This window comes from Lepidochelys kempii, chromosome 9 (assembly GCF_965140285.1).
Source record: "Lepidochelys kempii isolate rLepKem1 chromosome 9, rLepKem1.hap1, whole genome shotgun sequence".
Classification (NCBI taxonomy): Eukaryota; Metazoa; Chordata; order Testudines; family Cheloniidae; genus Lepidochelys; species Lepidochelys kempii.
This window is the reverse complement of record NC_136388.1, coordinates 10,069,539-10,093,947: the sequence shown is the minus strand read 5'-3', so window position 1 is coordinate 10,093,947 and position 24,409 is coordinate 10,069,539. Positions and strand designations below refer to the sequence as shown.

Here is a 24,409-nt window from a genome sequence, read left to right as displayed (position 1 = left end):
CACTGGAAATCACAGTTAATTATATATCCACAAAAGAAGCCCAGCAACTGTGATGCAAGCTTCCCACAGCGCCACACTAAGATGCTCCAATCTTGGCCTGGTGAGGACCCCTATTCAATTCTCAATCTCACCAATGAAACTTCTCATTAGAAAGCCAAATGGCATGGTGGTATCCCTTAGGGAAGTAGTTCCCAAACTGTGGCAATGAACTACCAATGCTCCACAGAGAACTAGTCAGAGGGTGCTAGCTTCTCCTTTATTCCACCTGCAATTGCATTAAGAAAAGTAAAAAAATGGCATTAAATACTGTTCTAATATTAATTTTCCATGTAAGCAATTATTTAGATCCTGCGGAAACATTATTCAATGGCCAGTAGAAAATGAGGGTATCCAGGTAGTCATGATTCAGAAGGCAGGAGTCCCTGAGACAATCTTTCTGTCAAGATGCAGTTCGTGATATGAAAAAGTTTAGGAATATCTCATTTCAGTATTTATGGGACAACACTTATTATTGTACGGTATCTCGGCCCATGTAGATGTACTGGGGACACCCTTATGAAAACACCTGCCCACTAGAAAATGAAATCAGAGCTCCTCTTCATCCCAGATCAACCACTGAATAGGGGCAGTTATCTGACAGTGATAACTTTCTGCCACTACCAGCTCAAGACGTATTGGATCTGGTGACCTAGAGGTGAAAGGCTGCATATCTCATTACCAATCCCCTTAGCTGCTTGAGTCCTGAAAAGCATCTTAGTTCTGACCTGTGCAGTTCGATTGCAATGCACCTCTGAAAAACAGTAGATTGCTAATAGATTTATTTCCAAGAAAAAGAAAGCATTTATACTGTCAAATTAATCAGGTTAAATGAAGTTACACAAAATCGTGTTTTAATACAAACGCCATAGATATTTCCACCGCACTATTTATTTATTTTTTATAGCTGCTAAAGTTTACACCAACAGTAGCTACTTGCCACACTGATGAAGCCAAAATTCTTCTGTCTTTAAACATTTTGATTTTTACCTCCACATTGGAAAAAAAAACCTAATTTGAAAAACAAGGTAGATTTCTATAGCTTATCAACTATTGTAGACATACACAATCTGTACTGAAAGATACAGGTTCATGTTATGATCATCACAGGCTCAGACCGGAGCTGACAGCTGGCAGCCTGGTTAGTTTTACCATAGTTCAAACTGAGGCCACACTGGAGGGAAGGCAAATTCCAGTTTCTGTTTTATCAAACCTCTGTGCAGAGGCAAAGATCAGCTTCAGTGTTTAGCTAAAATTCTTCGGAGATGCATGTTGTCAGATCAAGTGAGCTGCCAACTTCTCCAGAATTATCAACATGCCATGTGGGTGTTTTTGTTAACATTATGTATACATGGAAGGACACATTTTCTACATCTGGGGAAAAAAAAAATCAATGAATTAACAAACTACATCTCACCCACCGCAACCTGTATGGAAATGCACATTAGCTTTTTAATACATGTTAAGTTTTTATCATTACTGATTCAAAGACAGAACATCACATTCTAAAATAACTCTTCACTTCTATAGCACTCTGTAACTTCAGACATCTAGGCAGAATGTGAAGGGAGGAGGCTGTGCTGATGATATATATTTTTTTCTCCCACTCATTTCATACAGTTATATTTATACAAGACTGAAACCCAGAGGTGGCGGGGCGAAGAGTTTTAACTAGCAACCTGGACCGTTGGGAAAAGGCATCTTCATCACTAGGAAAGCTCAGAATGGCAAATGAGTTAGAGTTAAGCTTCCTTTTTCTCAAATCTTTTACCATTGGAGGGTTTTTAAGAGGTGGAGGGGGGGGGGCCAAAATGCTGACCTTAATTAATGGAGACCCACTAGACCCAAAGGAAAAGTTTGGCTCTCAAGGCCTTGGCCTCCCCCTGAGCCTCTCTTGGGTGTAATGAGAGAGCTCAGCTTCATTACTGGCAGCTGAGGGGAAGGGTCACTGGGGATGGATTTGCAGGGCCCTCATTGAGAGATCACTCCATGCTGAGAGGAGCTGGCCATGCTCTTGGACACCTGGTCATTAACATTGCTAATTAGCGGCCATTAATCAGAGCTCTCATTTTTTTTGTTGTGTGTCACCGGCTCAGAGAAACCAAGTGAATAAGAAGATTGTTTCATTACCTCCACATAAGGTGGAATGAAAGCAGTTCCCATCAGCTCAAGATGAGATGGATTAAGGGAAAGGTTAGACAACAGTTTAAGATGAGCCAGGGAGGGGGAACAAGGGGACCTGAGCTGTCCTCTGAGGGGGAAACCAGTCACCTATAATTAATGAAATCTTCCGCAACCTAATTCTAATCACCGTGTGAGCTTCCCACCATCAACCAAACTTCTGCAACTTAAGGGCTCTAATTTATCTGTTTGTGCATGAAATTATCTGGCAACCAATTTCTCTCTTGTTTAGGTTTTCTTCCAAACCAAGCAGGTTTTAATTGTGTGTCATTTTGCATATATATAGATCAAGAAATTACATTTTGTTCAATACACTTGATTAAATTGGTCATGGTGCCCCTTCCCCGGCCCACCAAGCGGCAGAGAAAATATTTTAGTAGCCTAATGTAGAGCTATATTCATTAGGAGTAACTGAGAAAGTAGAGAAGAAAGCTGAGGAAAAAAGCTGAGTTGAAATCTTTTAGCCACACAAGAATGAAAACAATATTATTTGTTCTGCTGATACTGGGTTTGAAAAAAAAAAGACAAAGGAAAATATAATTACTGGTGTATATAGACCCAAATAAAGACTATAATGAGCAACTAGATTGTTAAAAGCTCCTTTGCTTGTGAAAATGCACTGTGGTTCTCTGATGCCCTATTGTATAACTTTATAGAACAGGTGCCTAATTCTCCTACTGGGATACATTTTAATTGAGTAGTTTGGTTGCTTTACACCAATTTTAATTTTTTTTGTTCACTTTTACTATAACAAGCTCTTTATTTCCACAGACGCAGATACCCTCCGGAATGTGATTAGGAGCAGGTTTTATATGTCCAACTTTCTATAAACAGCATTTTGATTTCTAAAACAAACTAACCAAAAGCTTGATTTGTTCTGCTTATGTGTGAGGGCCAGTAACTTTTAGACATATGCACTGAGCATTTCAATCAAGTTGTTTGCATATCCATTCATTTCAGAAAGACACTCAAAACGGATTACAAACATTTAATTGTGACAGGCATAAAATAGTTAAGCAAGGACAAATGGAAGTTCAAAATATGCCTAAGGATTCACTAGTGTTATTGGATTGTTCTGATCATGGAACATAAATTCCTCTTGTAGTTTCAAAGCGACTTCATTCAGCTAATGCATATTCCCTTTCATAGCAACAAAAAGTAAACCCATGTTTCTTATGTACTTGAATTCTCTGTTTATGTATAGCAGTGAGGTTAGGTAAAAATGTTCATAAAACCAAACTTTGGAGCCATTTCATTTGGGCTGGAAATCTAATAATATGATTTCTGGGACTTCATGGGAAAGTTGAAGGCTCAGGGGGAAATTGCACAATGAACAGCTGAGAAAAAGTTGCATTCTGGCACAGAATCATGCAAATGGGGCACATTCTTCAGTTTTCTCATGACGGATTGTCTCTGAAACTACTGAGCCAAGCTGCTGAAATGCTAATGAAGGAGATGCATCAATGAGCTGTGTCATCCCGGGGGCTTCTGAAGGGGACAGAGTGGGGGGGCCGTGGGGGGAGAAAGGAAGGAAGAAACCGAGAATGAAAAGAAGAGGGGCAGGAGGAGTTTCAAATATTGGGGCTGGTCTGCTCTTAAAATTAGAGAGGGGAGAAAATAGAGCTGTGGTGAACTCTGATCAACAAGCCCTCTTCGCTTGTTAATAATATAAAAGAGCTCGCAAGCCAACTGCCCATTAAACTTGGGATGGGGGTGAAAAGGAAGACTGGGATCCACACATTTTGGTTTTTTTTTATGTTTTGCAAGAATGAGATCAATGTAGAGAGCAGAAGATTCTTGTGAAAACTCAAAAAAAATCATTCTTTTTCCTGCTTAACTTAGAAGCTCAAAAATTGCTGCTATTTACAAACTCTGTCCCCTCTTTTGTGATATTTAAGAGTTTGTATTTGGTAAGAAGACCTGTTACTTTTCATCCAGGCTGAGAGAAAGCCACAGAACTGCACTTTTTTGCTAGCAGAGTCTTAACTGAGCACGTGGCACTTGCTTGCCATCCCCACCTGTGAATTTGTTTTTTAAAATTTATTGTCAGAGATACACCAAGATCTGTATTTTGCTATAAAGTCCTCTGTCTTTGTAATGGGGTGAACCAAAATCTTCAGATCTGATCTATCCCTAAACCATACAGAATATGAGATTTGGATCTCAGAACTAAGGCTTGAGACCATCTCTACCAGTCTTAAAAGTTTGCTGTAGGGTCCACTTAGGAATAGTTTTGTTTTGTTTTTTTAAAGAGCTCGGCTCCCATTTAGGCACCAAAATAAGCAGCCACGGTTTCCAAAGATCTCAGCATACAGGGCGCTGATGTCTTTTGAAAATCTGGCTGTAAGTGGCACAAGAGGAATTGCTGGGTGCTGCCCACTTTTGAAAATCTGACCCCAATTGGGAGTGCTGAGCACTTCAACATATGAACTTTAACTCTCCAAATATAACGTCCAGGATTCAGCCTTCCAAAATTGTTATGAAGTTACCAACAGCTGAGGCACAAAATCTACTCACCTGCCATTTGCCATGATGATTGAGAATAACAGATTTTTTTTTTTATTTACTTGCCCCTGGCAAATGGACAAATAGAATTTTGTGAATCTGGTTTCATGTAAACTCATCAGACCAAATCCTGTGTGGATTTGTACCCTAGGAAAGGCAGCATGATCTGATAGATAGGGGACTGGGCCAGGTATCAGGAGACCTTGGCTTTATTCCTGGCTCTGCCACTGACCTGCTGTGTGACTTTGGGCAAGTCACTTCACCTCGCTTTGTTTCCTCTCCCATTCTTTGTCTTTTTAGGTCTATCTAAACTCTTTGGGGCAGAGACTACTGTTGCTTAGTATGTGTTTGTTTGTATCGCACCTAGCACAATGAGGCCTCAATCTTTGCTGGAGCCTTTGGTGCTACTATTATGCAAATAACAATAATAGTCATAATATAACATAATCCCACCAAAATCAGAGGAGTATCAGTCTGCACAGAACTTGGCCCATGGCATTTTAAATTATTATTCTTAGGTAAAAATCTGCAAAGCTTCTGTTTAATTGATTACTATTTTTTGTCTCTTTTCAAATCTTTTCAGCAACACCAGTGACCTCAGTTTCAAAATCAGCCTCTAAATGTAAACAGCTTTTGCGTGCGTGCGTGTGCTCTCTCTCTCGCTCTCTCTCTCTCTCTCTCTCTCTGGATTTGTGTGCACATGAGGTAACCAGAAGTTGTCTGCATGCCCAAATGTAAAGGTTGAGTCCAAAGGCCCATATATTGTGAATTAATTCTTCTTCCAAAAATGTCGTCAATAGCTATAATTAGTTTAGTTTCAATATAGATGCTGTCTATGCTTTCAAAAAGTACCACTGTTATTCATTCACTCTTGGTGAAATCCAAGGTACTGAATTCTCTTAAGTACTTCTCTTTGTTTCTCTAGCTTATTTAGCATCTGTGTTATAACATATAAACAACTAACTAGCAAATGTGGGCTAATGTGCAGCTTTACAGTTACAATATCAATATTCCAGCGCATCTGAACTGCTAAATATGCATTTGGTAAGAACTAAAATGTTAAGATGAAAATATTAATTCTTTATCAGTGTGTTGATATAAAGTTCTATGACTACCGTAAAATGCTGGGGGGGGGGGGTATTTCTTTAGATTTAAATAATAAAAAGACACCATACAAAGATTCTGGTACTTAAGGAAATGTTATATTATATTCCAGCAGCATTAAACCAGCAAACAGAATAATTATAGCAAAGTAATCTTAATGTAATATAGATGGATGCTGTATAAAGCATGTGTGTGTACAGAAAGATAAACACACACTCACATATAGATAAACACATGTGCCTTAAACACCAAGTTAGGACTTATGGAGATAAGGATAAATCATAATGTAATGATCTGGAGCTGAATTTCTCCAAGGTCTTGGTGTGTTTGGATCCAAGCTTTTGGTCCAGGTCCATCTCTCAAATATATGGGGACCTCGTTTCGACTAACAAAAGCAAGGAAATTATAAAATACAGCTGACAATTTAATGAACCTTTTTGTGCCCCAGCGTGTAAGACCACCCACACCTCTTAAGATCTCTAATGGAAAATTATACAAGCTGCTCTAACTAAGTATAATTGGATGGGCAAAGGATGGAGTTTTCCAGCCTTCATAATAGTTTTACTTGTTATGTTTTACTGTTAGATTAAATGGAATATTAAATCTTTCAAGGAAATGTGCAAGGGTTCTAAATTTTCTAAGTCTGCTAAATCTTATTTGTTCAGAAAGGTGCAGGTGGGTAAATGTATAGTATAAAAACCCTTTTTAACATTATGGAGTAAATGTTATTCATCCCTTGGGTAAAACTGACATCACTTCTGAGTCATATCGGGGATCAGAGCTGACTGAAAATGGCATGTTTTGCAAAAAGTTTTGAAAATGTTTTTTCTCTGAAAATGTCACTTTTTTTTCAAATTTTCAGATATTTTAGATGAAAAAAATCAAAATAGGAAAGAAGAAAAAAACTGATTTTTTTAAAAACCAAAAATGAAAACATTTTGGTTTTTCTTCCTTTCTTTCACTTGGAGAGAACTGGAGAAATGGTCTGAAGTAAATAGGTTGAAATTCAATAAGGACAAATGCAAAGTACTCCACTTAGGAAGGAATAATCAATTGCACACATACAAAATAGGAACTGACAGCCTAGGAAGGAGTACTGCAGAAAGGGACCTGGGGGTCATAGCAGATCACAAGCTAAATATGAGTCAACAATGTAATGCTGTTGCAAAAAAAGGAAACATCATTCTAGGATGTATTAGCAGGTGTATTGTAAGCAAGACACAAGAAGTAATTCTTCCACTCTATTCCATGCTGATTAGGCCTCAGCTGGAGTATTGTGTCCAGTTCTGGGCGCCACATTTCAGGAAAGATGTGGACAAATTGGAGAAAGTCCAGAGAAGAGCAACAAAAATGATTAAAGGTCTAGAAAACATGACCTGTGAGGGAAGATTGAAAAAATTAGGTTTGTTTAGTCTGGAGAAAAGACTGAGAGGGGACATGATAGTTTTCAAGTACATAAAAGGTTGTTACAAGGAGGAGGGAGAAAAATTGTTGTTCTTAACCTCTGAGGATTGGACAAGAAGCAATGGGCTTAAATTGCAGCACGAGCGGTTTAGGTTGGACATTAGGAAAAACTTCCTAATTGTCAGAGTGGTTAAGCACTGGAATAAATTGCCAAGGGAGGTTGTGGAATCTCCATCATTGGGGATTTTTAAGAGCAGGTTGGACAAACACCTGTCAGGGATGGTCTAGATAATACTTAGTCCTGCCTTGAGTGCAGGGGACTGGACTAGATGACCTCTCAAGGTCCCTTCCAGTTCTATGATTCCCTTATTTTCCATTTTCCATTTTGCCATTGAAAAGGAAGGTGAAGGAAAGAGAGGAAGGAGATCGGGATGAATTTGGGCCAAGTTATCTTCCTTACTACAGATGATTAAAAATAGGGCTTAATTCCTCATACCTTGAGTCATGGTTTACACCTGTGAAAATTGGGTGTAGGATCATAATAAATTGGAATGGCAGCATTTTATACCCACTTCATGCAGGTACAAATGATGACTCAAGAGACAAAGTAGTGAAAAATCTGTCCCATAATAATTAATAGTAGTGCATATGTGGCTTTATAATTCGCTCCAAAAACCTGTATTTAATCCTCAGACTTGCATCAGCCAATGTCAGTGTATCTTGTCATTGCACATGCCAATGAAGTAACTGATTTTTCAAGGAAATCTCTGTTCACATACTGTAACTAAGAGCAGGCATGGCCAGCTGTGAGCATGAGCCCAGGTACTTTTATGGGAGATGCATTCCGCCTGTTCTCTCCCACCCCACTGGCGTGCAGTAGCCTTCTTCCCCATGTACACTTTGAAAGTCACCCAGCTGCCTCAACCTTTAATTATGCACGATTTGAAAACCTGTTCACACTCCCTCTTCACCCAGTAGAGAAGTGCCCCTTGCCTGATTTCACTGGACCCACATATTTACTTGGCACAGAACCTGACACCCCTTAGCTGTGTAGACAGCACTTTGAATTGAGGCTTGGTCTGGAGCGCAGGCTTTGAAGCCTGTGCAGGCGGGAGTGGACTTCAGAGTCCGAGTTCCAGCCCAAGTCACAACTTCAAAGAGCGGTCTACACAGCTAATTTCAGAGCACTAACACAAGCTCTGCTACACCAAGTCTGTCCACTCAGGCTGGGAGGCTCGCTGCTGCAGGCTGTGTAGACGTACTCTTAGGTGAACAGCCATTTTGTACTTGATTCTGACTAACAGGGAGGAATTGGTTACAAATCTGAAGGTTGAAGGCAATTGAGGTGATCATAAAATGATAGATTTCATGATTCTGAGGAAAGGAAGGAGTAAGCAGCAAAATAAGGATAATGGATTTCAAAAAAGCAGACTTTAGCCAACACAGAGAACTGGTAGGTAAGATCCCATAGGAAGAAAATTCTGCGGGGAAAAGAGTTCAGGAGAGCTGGCAGTTTCTCAAAGAGACAATATTAAGGGTACAATAGCAAACTATCCTGATGCAAAGGAAAGATAGATAGGAAGAATAGTAAGAGGCTGACATGCTCTATCAGGAGCTCTTTAATAGCCTGAAAATCAAAAAGGAATCCAACAAAAAGTGAAAATGTGCAAATTGCTCAGGATGAATACAAAAGAATTGTTCAAACATGTAGGGACAAAATGAGAAAGGCTAAGGCACAAAATGAGTTACACCTAGCAAGAGACATAAAAGGCAATAAATGCATTAGGAGCATGAGAAAGATGAAGGAAAGTATGGTTCCTCTACTTAGCAGGGAAGGAGGGTGGATAATAGGCAACGTCAAGAAGGCTGAGGTATTTAATGCCTGTTTTGCTTTAGTCTTCACTAAAATGTAAATTGTGACCGGTAAATTGTGGCCAATATGTAACACAATTAATATTAACACCTGGGGGAAAGAATGCAAGCCAAAACAGGAAAAGAACGGGTTAAAGAATAGTTAGATGTATTCAAGTCAGTAGGACCTGTTGAAATTCACCCTAGGGTACTTAAGGAACTAGCTGAAGCAATCTTGGAACCATTTGCAATTATCTTTGAGAACTCCTGGAGGGTGGGTGAGGTCCCAGAGGACTGGAGAAGGGCAAATATAGCACCTGTCTTTAAAAACGGGAACAAAGAGGACCCAGAGAATTATAGACCAGTCAGACTAACTTTGATGCCTAGAAAGATACCTGAACAATTTATTGAACAATCAATTTGTAAGCACCTAGAGGATAATAGGGTTGTAAGTAATAGCAAACATGGATTTATCAAGAGCAAATTATGTCAAGCCAACCTAATGTCCTTCATTAATAGGGTTATTGGCTTGGTGGTTAGGGGGAAAACTGTTAACATGGTATATTTTGATTTTAGTAAGGCTTTCGACATAGCCCCATGGGACATTTTCATAAGCACACTAGGTAAGTATGGTCTACATGAAATTACGATAAGAAGGGTACAAAACTGGTTGAAAGACTGTACTCAAAGAGTAGTTATCTATGGTTCACTGTCAAACTGGGGGCGGGGGGAGATATATCTAAGGGGATCCCACCAGGGTCTGTCCTGGGTCTGGTATTCAATATTTTCATTAATGACTTGAATGACGGAGTGGAAAGTGTGCTTATAAAATTTGCAGATGACACCAAGATGGGAGAGGTTGCAAGCACTTTGGAGGATAGGATTAGAATTCAAAACAACCTTGACAAATTAGAGAATTGGTTTGAAATCAACAGAATGAAATTCAGTAAAGATAAGTTCAAAATACTACACTACAAAGAAATAAATCAAAAGTACAACTACAAAATGGGACCTAACTGGTTAGGTGGCAGTACTGTTGAAAAGGAAAGGGGGCGGATTATAGCGGATCACAAATTGAATATGAGTCAACTCTGTGATGCAGTTGCAAAAAGGCAAATCTCATTCTGGAGTGTATTAACAAGAACGTCATATATAACATACAGGAGAGAATTGTCTCATTTTATGTGGCACTGGTGAGACCTCAGCTGGAATACAGTGTCCAGCTCTGGGCACCACACTTTAAGAAAGATGTGGATAAATTGGAAAGTCCAGAGGAGAGCAACAAAAATGATAAAAGGTTTAGAAAACCTGATCAGTGAGGAAAAGTTAAATAAACTAGGCACATTTAGTCCTGAGAAAAGAAGACTGAGCGGGAGGGGACCAGATGAGTCTCCAAATATGTGAAGAGCTGTTATTAAAAGGATGGTGATCAATTATCCTCCATGTCCACTGAAGGTAGGACAAGAAGTAATGGGCTTGATTTGCAGCAAGGGAGATTGTGGTTAGATAGTAGGGAAAACTTTCTAACTATAAGAATAGTTAAGTACTGGAATAGCCTTCCAAGTAAGGTTGTGGGAATCCTCATCAGTGGAGGTTTTTAAGAACAAGTTAGATAAACACCTGTGAGGCATGGTCTAGGTATACTTGGTCTTGCGTCACTGCAGGTGGCTGGGCTAGGTGACTTTTCCAGGTCCCTTCCAGCCCTACCTCTCTGTGATTCTGTGAAGCTTTTACCTGTAGATCTCAAAAAGAGGCGCATGAAAAAAAAAATCAAACACCTCAACAGTCACACTTCATTTTAAGTTTCCCAAAATTGTTCAATTTCACAAACATCCTGTATAATTTTGTGGATTTTTTCAGTTGAAAATGGACCTACTTTTGTTCCAAGTTCACTCAAAACCATCCCTATAAATGTGCATATTTATCTGAGATAAAAATCAGTATTCACACTAAAACCTGCAAAATTTCAAAATATTTTGAATTGTTTTCAATGTAAAAATGACTATTTTATGAAAAATAGATTCTGGCATCATGAAATTGCCCAGGACAAAACTATACAAACTCTCACATGAAAGGTCACTTTTGTACAACTCTGGCATAATCAAGTTTTTCTTCTGTAAGTCCTGCTTTGAAACTGATTCAGGTCCAAAGAGATTGATATGCATTATAACCTATTATTATTAATTGTATTGTGGTAATGTGTAGAAACCATAATTAGGGACATTGTACTAGCTGCACAATGACCGAACAAAGGATGGTGCCTGCCCCAAGGAGCTTACAACCGAAAGGTTATTCTGTGGCGTATGAGAAATGGGTTGGTGATTTTAATCCAGTGTGCATTGGAAAGGTGCTGACATCACAAAAGTCACCACAACTTGGACTAAGTGACACGCTTGTTGATGAAGGCATCAAGCACTGAATGGCCCATCTGGTCTAATAACAATAAATATATGAATAATGGTTTGACAAAAATGCTCTTTTTTCTAATCCGAAGCTTTGGGGGAAATATTGTCAAAACTGAACATTTTCATGGTTTTTTAAATCAAAAAGTTTATTGATATATTTTGTTTACAGGCTTTCAATAAATGAAAAATTTCAATAACCATTTAAATTTTAAAATGTGCATTTTTTATGAAAAACAAATAAAGGGTCAATTTTGAACCCTGAGAAATGAAATCAACTTGGACATGTATCATGGAATGCTTTTTCCAATTTTTTTTAACCAGTTGCAGGAATGGACAAAACAACTGATCTCTCCCTAAAAGTATGGTCCCTTCAGTACAGAGTTGAGGTACGTTACTGGAGCACTATGGGGGAAACGTGTATTGAGCCTGTCCCATTGACGTTCGATGGGAGTTTTGTACTGATTTCAGTGGGAACTGGGTCAGGCCATTTGTGCCTAAACAGAGGATTTCAGCTTCCAGATATTAACATGTCACCTTTGAGCAGCAAAATATTAATTCATAAAATAAAATAAAAAATAATAATAATCTAGGCAAACTGATTTTTTGCTTTTGGGGTTTTCGGGTTTTTTTTTTGTTTGTTTGTTTACTGAAAACCAAACTGAGTACAAATGAAATCTTATAATAGGATTCATAAAGGTACTTAGGTGCCGAACTCTCCTGGAAATCAATGGAAGTTACATCTCCACCTTTGTGAATCCCACCCTTAAGAACCAAGGATTAGAACCAAATATTTAACATTTTCACTCAATAAACAACTTATTGGCATATTAGACTGCAACAGCAAATAAGGAACCTGTATAAGAGGCACAACATATTCATTGGATCAGCATTCAGGCTGGAAAAGAGAACAGCACTGTGTATTTACCAGTCCTTAATGCTTTAACTATTGGTTTGATACATTTCATCATGTGATAAAAAATACCTGTACACAGATAACAGGGAAGAGCAATTACTTATATAAAAGCTGCTGAAAAGTTGTCCTGAGGCATATAATAAAAAAATAAGATTCCCCCCCCCCAAGTGAGAAATGATTGCACAGTAATCCATGCCACTTAGTCAAATACCAGAAACGGATCCCTTAGACCCATAATTACCAATGTAACAAGCAGAGCCTTGAGAAAACAAGCTGGCTCTCAAGACACTAATCTCCACTGCTAGAACCCAACCGCCAGGCTTCGTCTTGAGAAGTGAATGAAGCGGGCCAGTCAATAAAGGGACTTACAGAGCCGGCATGAACGTTCCACATGTGCTACTTTGTGAGTGGCCTTCAAGAGGGTATGAGGTGGGGAGCGGGAGAAAAGCAGGACCAAAAAAAGAAAAATAACAAGCCAACTTGCTTCTGCAGAAGCTGCAGAGCTACGTAAAAATAATTAATCCAACTGGTCCCCTGTTTGCGGAAGATCTTATCAGTAAAAATAATAATAAAATGAGCCCTGGCAGCCTGGATCTCTGCAATTACAGTGTGAATTGCATGAGAGGATTATATGAAGTGCTCTTGGCTTGGAGGGTGGGGAACCAAGACGCTTCAGCTTGAGAGCAGCAAGCAGCTGCTTTGGGGCTTTGCACCTGCTGGTTACCAGGCTGTTTTCACCTCTAGACGAAAAGCAGCCTCTCTGTCTCTCTCTCTCACTTCTTTTCACACAACTTCCCAATCTGAAAACAGAAAAGGGGAATAGAAAAATAATCAAATTGCCCTCCTAAAACCTTAAAGGAGTTCCACTGAAACAGCAAGAAACTTCTCAAGTCAGTAAAGGGAAATCTAGAGATGAAGTTTGGGGCCAAAGAAGCGGGGCAGAGGCAGCAGACAGAGTGTGATCTGATATTGGCAAAGTTTCAATGTAAATCCAGGGGGGCAAGGAGGGGGAGGGGGCTGGGGAGAGAAGAAAGGACTCTTTTACTGTTTCATGCTTCTAAATCCTGCCGATCAGCATAAGCTCAGCTCGACATTCTGGGAATAGCAATGAGGCACACACAACAATCAAAACACACTAAATCCGTTTGATGATTCAGACACTTGGTGCATCTGCACCAACAAAATGGGACTTCAATTAAATAACCTTGCCGATTTCCCCAGGAAAAAAAAAAGTCGGGGGAGCATGAGGATTTTTAATTAGTAACTCCAAATACAAGCCGTTTTTTTAATTAGGTATTTGCATTACCACTTTACTCTAAAGTGAGAGTTGTAAGGTCACGGGATTGTTCTGAAAGAAGAACCTGGACAGTTTGTTCTTAACGTTTTGCCGCAACCTGGATTTTCCCCATACAGCTTTATTTCTTTTTTTTTTTTTAAGCAAATGGAACTCGGCTGTAATTTGTCAAGTTGTTCAAAATAAGACAGGCTTCCTTTAAGGCTTTTAAAAAATATATTGTGAAACAGGAATGTGTTCCAAGGCCATAGAATAGTTGTCCCATATTTTTAACATGTCAGGTTTCTCTGGGTGTTTGTGTTTAATCTCCATATATATGTAGTTATACAGAGGAATATGTACACTCTGATATAGTAAAAGTGGAACTGAATGAAAGTCCTATATAACTGTAGTGCATTGCAACCGGCAATACCAGTCAGAGTGAACCTTTGATGATAAAAAGAAAAGGAGTACGTGTGGCACCTTAGAGACTAACCAATTTATTTGAGCATAAGCTTTTGTGAGCTACAGCTCACTTCATCGGATGCTGTAGCTCACGAAAGTTTATGCTCAAATAAATTGGTTAGTCTCTAAGGTGCCACAAGTACTCCTTTTCTTTTTGCAAATACAGACTATCACGGCTGCTACTCTGAAACCTTTGATGATAGTGAACTTCTGTGGGCTATAAAAATATAAAATAAAAATGAGTGAAATCTGGGCCCCATTGAAGCCAATGAAAGTTTTTCCGTTGACTTCACTGGGGTCAAGGTTTCACCCTATAAGTCTTCCATAGTGTGTTCTGGTATGAGAGTGTAGAGTCTCCCGCTCCTTCTCTTTCCAGACACGTGCACACACAGAGAGTCCTTAAGCGGCACCCCTTACCTGCTAGGCAGAACTGCCCCTGAAGTAATGAGATTTTTGTCTGCCTACGGCCCGTGCTGTCTTCTCCTCCTGAAGGTTTAGAGGGAAAACTCAAGCTCTCTGACAGCTTAACTGCCCAATCACACCAGGGTGTGCTACTGCCTTCATTTTTGTTTAAAAGAATTAGACTGACAAGGATACGTTTGTATTGAATTGTGAAACATATTTTTGAATCCTTCCTTGCTGGCTTTGGTGACAATTTTTTCTTTGACAGGAAATTTTCACCCCTGATGTGGAAGTGTTAAGATTGGGTTCCTTTTTTTCTCTCCGGTTTTTAAACCCGTAACCTTTGTTTCCTCCAACTGCAAAAATTAGATAAAAATATTCCCTCCCTCCCAGAGATGCTGTGAGGCTTACCATTTGTAAATGGCTTTGGGAACTTTGGATACACAAGGCCATGTGCATTATTAGATACGATTAAATACTTTGTTTTCTTTCCACATACACAAGGCCTGACTTCCAAAATGGCAAGGAACCCAGCCCCGTGAGCAACTGTGGGCCTAAACTGAATGCACAATAACTGCAGCTGCATGTACAAATCAGGTATCTGTCCATGCAGACTAGACACACAACTGTTTACAAACCTGGACAGCTTCTGTGTTTTGGAAAATCAGGGCTGCAGTATACTAAGTAGACTTTGCTGCTGTCTGTATAATATCAAGTGGCTCCCTGGAAAGTATTTTGAACGGGTTAATAATGAATGATGATATCAATTCCTTGAGAGACTGAAGTTGAAAACGTTAGGCATTTATTATGTAAACTTCAGGTTATGTTGATTTTGGAAATCTTGCACGGTCACCTAGCTTTAGACAAGGCATGACAGATTAGAGTCTTAGCAGAGGAAAAAGTGTGTCTTAGCAGGTGTAAATCAAGGTAACCCCATTGAAGTCAATGGAATAAACCCAGTTTTCCAATTGAGGATCTGTCCCTCATTGTATGCTGACCAGGAAACCAAATATATTCAAAGCTGGGTACATTTATTCTGTGAAGCATTGCAAAGGTTCGATTACTTAGGCCTCTCTGGCACTCTTCATTAAGCAAAACGGACCAAAACTAGGGAAATTCTCCTGGAAAATAATAGCTCTGATCGGCTTGGGGGAATTGGAAAGGAATTTTGGTGCTGGTTCCTTTTGATCGTGATTGATTTGTAAGCTAATGAAGTACTATGTGGAGAAAAATGGCCGAAGCCAAGCAGATGGGGAGCAGGTGTGCTGGACCGATTTTTAAAGTGGGGGTGCTGATCATGGAAACCATATATTTGGTGTTTGTTATTACTACTTCAAGCCAGGGAGTGAAGCAGCACCCTAGTTCCAGCACCACTGGGGAGGAATACGTGGCATGTACCCCATTTCTATACAGTTGCATGCAGCCCCAGTTCAAATTATCCTGGTGACCTGTGACCTGTAACTATGCAGGAAAAGAGAGCATGGATTAGCCACAGGGGGAGTGAGAAGGGTCAGAAGGAGGATTGTGCAACATATTTACCCACACATCCCCACCCCTCACCCCCCTGTGGGATGTCAAAGCCACATTTCTCAGTGTTAACCAGCATCGTTTACTATCTCAATGTATCCTAATTGCTTTCCCTACCCTCCATCATAGGAGGCATATCACCCAGGGGGCCACGGGGAACAGGCAAGGTGAGACCTTCCATCTACTTGCAAGAAGGAAGCAAAGGTTGCTCTGTGGATGCCCACCCTTCACGTGCCCACCGTGCCTGGGATACACCTTTTCTGGCCCAGTGTCACAGGTACTGGAACTAGGGGTGCTGGGGGTGCTACCGCACCCCCTGGCTTGAAATGGTTTCCATCATATACAGGGTTTACAGTTTGGTTCAATGGCTCTCAGCACCCCCACTATACACATTGTTCCAGCAGCCCTGCCCAGTGTAGTAGAGGATTCCTGTTCCTCTATCTCCATACCAGGTTTTGAGGTGAATGTTCCTCTCGCTCACCTTTTCACGTGAGTGGGAACATACGGCTGGGACCTTTCATTAGTATCTGCCCTTAGCAGTGTACTCACAGGGGAAAGGGACGACAGTGACGCCTGTCTGCAATGTGCACCTCTTCAGCACGGGTGACTGGTGTCAGCTTCTGATGTCCCCATCACCAGGGCTTATATGCTTTAAGCAGTAATACACTAATTCACTACTGTGGTAGGAATGATTGAAATATTTAGACATAATGGAGGAAGTTTAATAGGGTCTACTGGGAAACCCAGGTGTTTAGATCAGCTTAAAAATAATAACCTCCTCCCCTGCTGAGAGCTTTCTTTTCACAATAAGCTCAGCTTTTATTCTTAGCCATAAAGGCTACCTCAGACAGGAAATTATTCACGTGATTGGTCTTTACAAGTAGTGGAGGGTTTAAACTCAGGGCTGGAGAGGTCATTAGTGGACAGCCATGTGATTAACCTTTGCTAGCCCATTTCTTTTCACACTTTGTTAACAGCTTCCATTATTGCCCTTCTATGTCTTGAGGAAGTAGTTTATTGACAGTATTAAAAATACATAGCTACAAATTCCAAAGAGGCCATCCTGGTGTAAAACGTCTAACAATTTATAACCATCTGATGTAAACGGGACAGAACTCCTCTATTTTTTCATGAGGGAATCCCAAAAGAAATTGAACGGCTAACATTGGATTTGATTCATACCCATTGATTCAAAACCCATTACCCTTCACTGTCCCTATTTCCCGACCCCTCCCCAAAAATATATTTTATGTGACACACACACACAAAAACCAGGTCACAGCTGTAAAGCTTGGTTAGCAGTCAGCTGAAAGTGTCAGGGTTTAATTGGATGAAATCAGATCCTTAATATTATTTTAACTGGAGATGGGTTTGGACCAAAATCCAAGGATTTTGAGGATGTTTAAAATTAAAACCTGGATGGAGGTCCAAATTTTGCATCTGGCCCCCATTTTTACAGTGGTCTAGGCACCAATAAATGCTTGGATGTTTGATCCAGATGTAAATTATGTGGTTTGTACTTCTATCACTGGTTTTAGTTTGTCAGTTTTGGTTTTCAAATCCAATCGTGTTATGCTTTTTTTTCCTAGCTTTTAGTCTGAAGTTATCTTTATTCATAATACACTGAGACTCTGGGTTGAGAATCTGGCTGGCTAGACATGGGTATAGAGTATTCTATGGTTTTCTGCCTTAATGTCTGCATGCGTGACGTGACCTGCCTCTAACAACACATGAGGATTCACAGGTGGGACAGACCCATCAGATGTAATGAATGGAATCAAACCGTGGAAAAACCAAATCTAGATAAAAAATGGAAAATGTTGTGATCTGAATGTGTATTTTGCCAAAACAGTGGAAATGAGCAAGATTTTGCACTGACCAAAATTTGCAAATTTTTCATAGTCAAGTTCAACAAAAATGTAACAAAGCAAAAGCCAGAGATTTTTTTGCATTGCTGCTGGGCAGGAATTCAAGTGAGTAGTAAAAGTGTGTGTGTGTGTGAGCACGCTAGATTATGGCTTTCCAAATCTAAAGAGCCATTCCTATAGAAAGTGGCTGAATGTGTCTTTTCTCGTTAACTTACGGGAATTGTTGAGCATTTTTGCACACAATGGGACACTCTTTTAGTATCTGAGGAGAGGGGGCAGAAGTCACAGAGGGCAGAGAAGCAAGCCAAAGAAGAACATCAGTTTATGAGTGCAAAATTTACCGTAGAATATTTAAAAAAAAAAAAAAAAGCTGAATGTGCAAATTGAAGCTTGCCTCAGGCAGCTAGAATTTCGTCAAGTGGCATTTGTTTGTCAGGAAACCCAACGCCTGACTGAACTTACCAGTCTTACAGGGGACATCTTTATGCACGAATGAACTGCCAGAACAGTGTAGTATGGACTCATGGGCTCTTTATAAAGTAAAAGTGAATTGCCAATCCCCCAAAGCACCAACCTACAATTTTCTGTCCTGAAGTGCCAAGGAATATAAGGAGCAGCTTCCCCTTAGAAGGGTGGGAGACTAGAGGTGAGGCAAGATTTGGGATCCTTTTCAAGGAACCTGGAGAGGGAAGAACCCCAGGTGTGGGTAAGTCGCTCAAGGGGCTTTAAGGAGATTTGGGAAGAGGCCTAGAAACAGGTTATGGAAAGATCCTAGGTTGGGGAGAAGTGAGATAAGGAAGAGGATATGGGTAAGGGGAGAGGGCTTGGGATAAGAATTGAGCACTAGCTTCCTGTTTGGGCAGTGCATGGCTGGAGATGAGAGGGAGGGTAGGAGGAAGTTCCCCAGTATTGACAGGAGAAAGACCAGAGAACACGTGGGGGAAAGGATGATAGAACTGATTAGTCCAGAGAGCGCAAAGGCGAACTACAAAGCTACAGTTGGTATTGATCAACTCTATATCAACAAAGGCTGTGGCCTGCAGTGGGCTGGGGGGGCTAAGGGTGTATGTTTATATTTGGACTTCTTTTCCCCAGGAAGGGAAGGATTATGGTTTGGCCAGAGAGCTACACTTTATCAATTTACCCGAGTAAAGGGGAAACTGAGGCCTGGCCACTTCCTGAGGTCCGAAAGATAAGGACATACTATGATGCCTTTCCTTTTGGTCCATGTAAGCTTTGGATCAGAAAATGTATGTCTGATCAATAACATAAAAACATGAATGATATCAATCATGTAACAGAATCTTTAGTGACATTTTAACAATGCAAAAAATTTCAGCTGATACATATATTTTAATATTTTAGTGGCACCCGCTTGCAGCCCTATTCTTAAAGATGTGTTGGAATTTCTATCCTAAACTTTAGCTGGCGGCCAAAGTTTGACACACAAGGACACAGGAGCATATCTTTTAATGAAATTTTTAAAAATGCAGTTTGACAGGTTTATAAGACGTCCGACTGTTTCTAAAAAAAAATGTACACCAAGGTATTTTTTGTTCTCTTCTAAATCAAACCCAGTTGGGATTTTTAAACAGAAATGTTGCTGTCTGTTAGTTTGCAACGATTGATACTTTGCGGTATTTTATGGCAGTGGGGAGGGGAATCAGGAAAGGCACCAGGGTAATGTTTCAAAAAGCAGACACTACATATATGCTTACTTAATTGTATTCCCCATTCACTCCTCATGTATATTTTTAGACCAGCCCCTTTGCACTTCTCTGACAGCACCAAAGGGCTGAGATTTGGCCAGGTGAGATCTCTCTTAAGTGGTGAGGAGCTCTCAGCCGGTATAAAGCAGTCATGCAAGATCTTACACCAGCTGCCCCTTTCTGTCCAGTCCCTCCCCCTGACACGTACTCCTCCTCAAGCATATGGAGTGTGCGAGGACAGGGAAGAAACATGCCAAGGACAGAGTGCAATTCTCTGCTTCCCTACTCCTCTGTACCTACACTAGTGACATAACATAGAGCAACCCCTAGACTGCTCACACAGAACCTGAGCTAACTATTCCCCACAATATGATTCCCTGAAACTGCCCCATCCCTGTTCTCCTGTGCTGAGTGGAGTTTAGTTGCTTAACAGAATCTGACCCTTAAATTAACACAGATTTAGATTTGATATTTGGCCCATTCCTGCTCCCAGTGAAACCAATTGCAAAAGTCCCATTGAATTCAGTCCCAATGTTTGTAAAATGCTTTGAACATGAAGTGCTAAGTATGGTTATTTGAAGCCTGTGGACAGTGCTTGCTCTGGGAATCACCTCCCTACTCCTTAATCCTGCATCATCTCAGTCCTCAGCTAGACTCTGGAATCTCAAAGATTTGGATTCAGTTCGATGAATGATTTATTTTAACTGAACTAGTTGGTCTCTTCCTACTATGACCTAGATGCACCATGGATATTATCATTGGAATTAGGTTCCATTATTATTACTTTATGCTGTTACTGGGATATCACAATACACTATAGATAGATAGATAGATCTTTAAAATGCATATAAATAGGTATCTAATATATATATAGTTGCATCTGTCTGATGTAGATGCATTGTTCACTGCAATATATTTGCTAGTAGCATGTGTGAGGTTTTAACTTGTGGGGGGGGGTTCCCCGTAAATTACTATAGTTAGAAAGTTTTCTTACCCAGTAGCACTAGTGCACCATATTGATCTTTTATTTTTTATTTTATTCAGCATCCATTACCCATTCCCATCTAGGATGGAATAGCTAAAGCACTGTTATCAGTTGAGGTTGACCAAACGCTCAAGAGTTCAGAAGCAGAGATCTCATAAGGCACGTTACCAACTAACATGCCATTATTTCCTTGTCTGAGCATAGTTTCATGCGGTAATCGAAGGAGGGAAGAATTGTGTTGTCTTAAAGAGAACAACACTTAGTCTGAATTGTGAAACTGGTCGATGTGACCATATGCCTCAGCATTCTCACTGCATTGGAATAGTCAGGACTTAGCAAAGTTTTCAGTTAGTCACAATATTACACTTTCTAATCAAGGTTTAATTTAGCCAAACAGTAAGGGCATGATGAAGCCCTGGCTGGGATGATTTAGTTGGTGTTGGTCCTGCTTTGAGCAGGGGATTGGACTAGATGACCTCCTGAGATCCCTTCCAACCCTAATAGTCTATGATTCTATGTCTTGACAGACAAAACAGGTGTTCTTTTCAGTTGTGTTAGCTCATCTGAGTTGGCTAACATGGCTTTAGATACACTAGCCTGTGTATTAACAGGGCTTTTCAATCATGTTAAGCTAAGTCAACTGAGGTAACATGGTGTGGGGCATCAAGACATGGCCTCAGATTCAGCTTTATCTAGTTTTTAGTGAACGCTTTAGCTAAAGCCAAACCTGACCTCAACCCAGCTCAGCTGCTGCACAACTGTGCAACTCTGTCCTGGGAGAGATTAGAATGACTACAGAACTTGCTGCAGAAAGCACTTCTCCGTTGTAATGCGTCAGCTTTCCCACTATTATGCAGTTTTAAAAAAAATCCTTTGATGGTCTTGTGGCTAAGGCACTGACCTGGGTTTAATTCCCAGATTTGGCACCATTTTCCTATGGGACCTTAATCAAGTCACTTCATCCCTCTGTGCCTGCATTTATCGTCTGTAAAATGGGGTTAATATTTCCTTTGTTTCTATTACCTATTTAGATTATAAGTGTTCTGGATCAGGGGCTGCCTCTTATCACATGGATTTACAATGCTTAATGCAATGAGGCTCCCCATCTTGGTTCCCTCCCTTAGGCAGTACTGTAATACAAATATTAAATACTGTAGTAATAAATTAGGAAAGGAGAGAGAGAAACAGGTCTCATTCCTATCATTTATTTTAGTTCTTTCAAGATACCTCAGCACGACTAGGATGAATATTGTGAGTAACCAGGTACAGAGCCTGCTGTATGGGGAATGACCAAGCAAGAGAGAAAAGAAAAGAGTAATTCCCATCGTGAGGTTTTATTTCAGTGTGTCAGGTTGATGATTTACAATAACTGCTTGGTATCCAAAGGGAAAAAGAGAGAAAGAACTATTATACCAATAATATATCATACTGCAGGCAGTATACAGCTTTACTTTTGTCCTCTGCATCAGTTTATATCCTGAAATTTGACTCTGCAGATCTGCTCCAATCTACCCTAAATCAGCTGTCCAATTAAAGGTTTTGCATATGAGATAATCCTCTGAGTCTGCAGGAAGCTGAGCTAATGTTTGCTTTATATTTTAATGTCTAAAAACCCTAATAACTTAAACCTCAAAATGCCCAGTCAAGTTTGGGGAGAAGCCCTTCATATTTTAATTCAATGCAGTAATGGTTGGGATCAACATGGTATCTCCTCTCCCAGTTCTGGCCACAGCACCTTGCCATTGCCAGCTATTTGGCTATCTTTTCCACACTGCTTTCTCAGGCTTCTTAGAACTCAGACTGGAAGACAAAAGGCAATTCAGACCAGCTTGATGCTCTCACATACTGAGAACTAAACCACTAAGCAGATATCATCAAAACACATTTCACTTGTGACCTTTCACAGCCAATGAATTGGAAGGATTTTCTTTTGCAGTGGATTGAATTTAAAACTACTTCCCAGGAGCGAAAGGTCATCTCATGGAGTCATGATATCCAGTTAAAGAGTTCTATTTAACTGTATTTAGCATCACAATGAATGTAGTTATATATTACCTGGTTTGGGACGCTTTTGAGCTGAGAAGGGAGATGTTGATGGGGGAATAGATCCTTCATCACCCACAGAAATGCACTGTAATAGTTGAGTGAAAGAACAAAGGTAAAATATTTGACTAAATCTGCCCTTAAATCTGTTCCCCTTTGCCAGCAATGTAAGTGGTCAGAACAGCATGGTTTGTGTTGCATAAAGGATGCATTCTCCTCTTGATGTGTACACATTCATGGGAGTTAAGCATGCATCAAAGCGAGAATATACTATTTACCAACTTTCTACAGAACTTTGATCTTCAGATACTGGATGTATTGTGGTAAAAAAACAAATTCATTGATCTTGTTGCATGAAACCAAATGCCCCCACAGCAGCAAATTGTACCACCGGCTACAAATCTAATTGGCAGCTAAAGGGCCATATACACCAGGGGATCCCATGACATTATGTATCCTTTGAGGCTATCTCTTTTCTAGGGAGCACTCCCTCTGCTCCAGATCTCTCTTATCTTAAGGCCTCTCTATTTCAGCCTTTCCCTTTCTGTTGAGATTTCAGGAACGCCTTTCTCCCTGAGCCAAATTCAGACTAGGTATAAGTGTGTGCCACTCACAGAACTGGCTGCAGTTCATGGCATGGGAAGTGATTTCTGCAGACAATTTGGAAAATGTTTTGGGATCCTTTGGCAATATAAAATGAGAGGTTCTACACCCAGTGTTATACATGATTGTACTGCTAAGCAAATACCACTTAGGGAATAATGTGGGTGATTTAGCTGCTTATTCTGTTTGTGAGATTGCCACACCAATTATGGTTTTTCATGAACTAAGCCATTTTTTAAAAGAACTATTCAATCTTCTTAAGTGTTTTTTTAAACTTTGTGAATTGCTTTGAATTTGCTGCACTTACCAATACTCAAAACTCATAATTGCTGCATGTATCAGTCATGATTCACATAGACTCATAGATATTTAAAGGCCAGAAAGGACCATTATGGTCATTTTGTCCGACCTCCTGCATAATGTGGACCATCGACCTCACCTAATAACCGCTGCCTCAAGCCCACCATTTCTGTTTGAGCTCCAGCATATGTCTTAGAAAGACATCCAGTATAGACTTCAAATGATGGAGAATCCACCCCATCTCTCTGTAGCATGGTGTTCGAGCAGTTCCAACTGGACGAGCGTCACTCTTATAATGGAGGTGGGCAGCTTAAAGAATCCAATGGGGCTTGGAATCTCTCAGGGTGAGGGAGCGGATAGAGTTGATTGAAAACAAAAGGAAACTTTCATTAAAACGTTCATAAAAAATTCATTTTGATTTTTTCATCAAAGTTTTGAAATTCAAGGGAAAAAACTTCTGCTTACTGAGCTACATAGGGCTTGCCTGAGGCAGCATTCCTAACAAAATTAAGGGATTCTAAGGGTACATCTCCACTGCAATAGAAGACCCATGGCACGGCCGTGGCTGGCCAGGACCAGCTGACTGGGTTTTGGGCTGAGGGACCCTAAACTGCAATGTTGGTGCTCGGGCTAGAACCCCGGCTCTGAAACCCCTCGAGGGGGAGGGTCTCAGAGCTTGGGCTCCCTCCAGGCCAAGCCCATGCATCAACATGGCAATTTTTACCCCCCGCAGCCCAAGCCTTGCCAGCCAAAGTCAGCTAACCTAGACTCGTCTCTGTGACTCAGATTTTTTATCACAGCATACACATATCTACTATTTACAATCCTGCACCCA

General features: G+C 40.3%; 1 long non-coding RNA gene across 1 annotated transcript; it reads right to left on the bottom strand.

The window, feature by feature from the left end:
• Positions 1-1,078: 1,078 nt before the first annotated feature.
• On the bottom strand, positions 1,079-24,096 carry LOC140916861 (uncharacterized). Its single transcript, XR_012160671.2, has 3 exons — positions 23,714-24,096; positions 22,684-22,759; positions 1,079-1,410 (listed from the first exon to the last, which is right to left on the bottom strand). It is a non-coding gene; the product is annotated as an uncharacterized LOC140916861 (long non-coding RNA).
• Between the last annotated feature and the right edge of the window lie 313 nt (positions 24,097-24,409).